We start from the raw sequence: 3,907 nt of genomic DNA, 5'->3' as shown, positions 1-3,907 counted from the left end.
AACGAAACTCTCTCAGCCCAGTGAGAGTGTGGAGCCTCTAGTTCAAGACCTGGATTCAGTACTTGAGAGAACAACCTTTCTCCTATCCCTAAATTGGGTAGACGTGAACTTCGTCTTGCACTCTATATCCCCAGCTATCTATTACGTCTTACCCCTAAAATGGGAGTCTTATTGAGCCAGCGCTGTTGAGCCAACCCTCACCTATGAAAATCTAAGGTTAATCCCGAATAGACAGAAGTTCATAGTTAGCTCAGGATTAAGATAGAGATACCTAGGTCATCTAGGTGAAATAGTCAGTCTTATACAGTAAAAAGCGTTATAAAGTAAAAGTGACTTATTTCTTGGTCCGATCTTATGTAAACTCATTACATAGGACGCCCCCACTTCTCATGTCATAACATGTACGAATTAGGATCACATCGTATGTAGCACTTTATAACTCTTTGTAACAACTACAGAGTAGGTCGCATCCAATGGTGTTACCAGAATAAGGTACCCAACCTTAGTCATGTACCACAGATCATTTTGACTATTTACTCGAACCTGATCCACTCTTATGTCTCCACATAAAGTTCAAGTACTCATGCAATAGTCATGAGTCTTAGTTTATTGGATTTAGACTTTCCTAAAATTTATTAAATCAATAATAAGTATATTGATTATAGAAAATGTTTATCATTTTACAAACTACGAGTTTTAGGACATAAAACCCAACATATTAGAGAAAAAGATTTAATTATCATATAATTAATACATTATAAATAAATATAATAACCAACTTACCATATTATATTTATAACTTATAGTGTTAATATTTCATCTCATAAAACATGCAAACCATAGTTCTTTTTCTATTTTATGGTACTTAATGTAAATCATATTTATATTAATCCTCTACTTGATGTATCTCATACATCACACCAATTACATCATATATAATTGAATTTTCTCTTGTTAATTTGAACACTTCAAACTAACCCCAAGAATTGATTCTCAACTTGAATCCATTGAGCTACTAAGGGGACCTTATGGACCTGTAGCTTAAAGCTCAAATGATACATGAATAACTGACTAAACTTTTTAGTCACGGAATCCTTCATCCGTTAACTATCAGGCACTCCACTAAAGATCGATAGCTGCACTTTTCTCACTACAGATATATTTCTGTGTTCATATCAACCAATCAACGGTGCGATAACCCTTCACAGATCGCTCGTAAGTACAATTGAGTCAATTTACTGTTTTACCTCTATAGTTACATCTGACTCCTTAAGTACCATTGATTCCTTTAATGAACAATAAGTCATAGTCCTACTATAACTGGGCCCTCTCTTCCAAAGAGAGGATGTGACTACTATGTTCAAGACTCAGAATCAGCCCTTAAGGGAGCAATCTATCTACTTACACCTGCTTTGGGGAAGGAGTGAATTACGACTTGTGTAACTGAGTTCCCAGCTCCCCAATCAGACAAATCCCCAAAAAGGTTGGCTTGTTGATTAGGCAATCTGGCCGCTCTCACTCATACTAATTAAATTATCACCCTCAAAGGCAGAAGTTCCTAAAACACTAAGGATTAAGGTCATGTCACCTGTCGTTTAAGTGAGATGTAAGTCTCAATTATCAACGACGTTATATAAATAGAAAAATCATCTCGTGGTTCGATCTTATACAAACTCTTTATATAGGACACCCTCGCTCGCACGTCTCCACATGAATGGTCAAGATCAGACCATCTGTAGTAGTTCACAACACTTGTAAACCTCTACAAAGGGGGTTGTATCCGTAGTGTCACCAAGATAACGTATCCCTCCTTAATCCTTGTACTACAAACCTTTTATGTTATTACTTAAGGCATATCCACTTGTATATCTCATATACATGCTTAAGTTTATATATAAAAACACAAATCTTTGTTTATTGGATATGAGTAAATGCAAATAAAATAACTCTTATTTTATTCATAACAATGTGTACAATGTTTACAAACTACGAGACTCCGGGAGAATTAGGACACCAATCCCAATAATTACTACTACTACAAAGATGTAGCAATAGTGGCAAGTGAGGGTCGATCTATGGGGAAGCGTGAGTTATAGTTTGTTAAGTCAATCATCTAGTTATAGCGATAAATGCGGGTGGGGAAGGGCGAGGGAGATAGTACATACATGATTAGCAGCACTTGAATCAATTATCCAGATTTTATCGTTTTCTACTAAACATGCTCGATAACAAAAATCACATTTATCTTTTTGTTCGAATTCAGCATCCTCATCTACATAATTCATAATTTTAGATGAGTTAGGAGATAGAGGACAGTCCTCTGTTAAGACTCTGTTGGTATAATGAACCGCTAGTAATTTGTTTGTTGATTTGATTTTACTGTTATGTACATCGGAAGCGAGTATATTAGAATTCGAAATGCTAATAAAATTAAAACAAATTCTAATTAGCAAATTGAAACTAAATCCAAAGTAAAGTTTTAGAAAAAAGTAATAATGTACCATTTATTTGCAACGATATTTTAGTGAGTCATAATATGTGCTACCAAGGGGCAGTCAGATAGTCCTTCAGTAAAACAAACAATTTTGACCAAACACTATTGTAAGGATACGAACGGAGTGTTATGCTGTGTTATGTTTTGTATCGCTTATACACACTACTGATGGATGAATGTAATACAAGCTCATGTGGCCATAAACTTGTCATGGTGAAAATGACATGCTATCTTTATCTATAAATGAATGATGTGCTATATGCGCTCAAGTGCTTTGCGATAAAGATAATTTTATTCGATACTACGTTCTAAGTATATGCGTTGATAGTGATATGCTTGTAGTATGCGATGAAGTAGTGCGTGTCACAAGTTTCCTTGCGCTGAAACCAAGTATAATTCCAACACAAGTTTCTCAGAGTGGTCCGATGTCGAACACGGGGATTGTTGTTGTTAATGCGATAGTTATGTGATACATGCGACCAATTTTAATATTGAATAAAGAATTTTGGTTTGTACAGAAATGTAAATTGCGTTGAAGTAAAAATGCATTGATAAAATAAAAATGCGTTGTAAAGTAAAAATGCGTTGATAAAGTAAATTCCTAAACTACTATGATACATGATACATGGTACAAGATACATGAAACTGGGGTCGAGGACTGACTGTGAAGTTGTACAAAAGTGTCGATGAATGCGATGACAAGTCTTATGAATGAGGTAGAAAGAGAAAGAGTAAAAAGTAAAAAACATCGCAAGTTTGTTAATCATGTTAAGGACGCAACTAAGGTTCCGCTTTCCCTTGGCGTACACCTCTTAGTGATCGGCCGTGTTCCCATATATCTATGGTGAAATAGAGATGAACGTGATGAACGCAAGGTTGTTTCCATCTCTGGAAATATTTCTTGCTTTAGTTAACGCATTCTTTCAATCTTCTCTCGATAGGTGGAATAACATCTTCACTTATGCTCTCACAGGTGAAGATGCCGTCAAACATGCTTTAGCTAAACTTAATTAATTCCTTAATACAAATTAACTCACTCACTTAATTCTCGCTTTTTACCCCGAGGATTAAGAACACATCATGGAGAAAATGGATGATAAATGTATGGAAAGAGATAGAGAGATGATAACGATGACGATGATGACATTTAATTCTAAAATTAAGCGTTTGATACATGTTTGTGAATGAGGGATTAAAGAAGATGAATTAGAGAATAGAAAACAAATACAGAAAGAGCGTCAACGTCTTGTCACTGATCCCGATCGGAGACTTGTGCTTGCCAGCATGTGGATGTGGTAGAGAGGAAAGCTTCCCACTCAGGCTCGCTTTCCCGGTAGAATTGACCCTTGCACAGAGCTTCAGCTTCGAGAATCGAAAGAATTCTCTACTCGGAGACGCACCTCTCGGCCTTGT

The sequence above is a fragment of the Benincasa hispida genome, chromosome 12 (assembly GCF_009727055.1).
Source record: "Benincasa hispida cultivar B227 chromosome 12, ASM972705v1, whole genome shotgun sequence".
In the NCBI taxonomy this organism is placed as follows: Eukaryota; Viridiplantae; Streptophyta; class Magnoliopsida; order Cucurbitales; family Cucurbitaceae; genus Benincasa; species Benincasa hispida.
The sequence above is the reverse complement of the archived record's forward strand: the minus strand, read 5'-3'. Positions refer to the sequence as shown.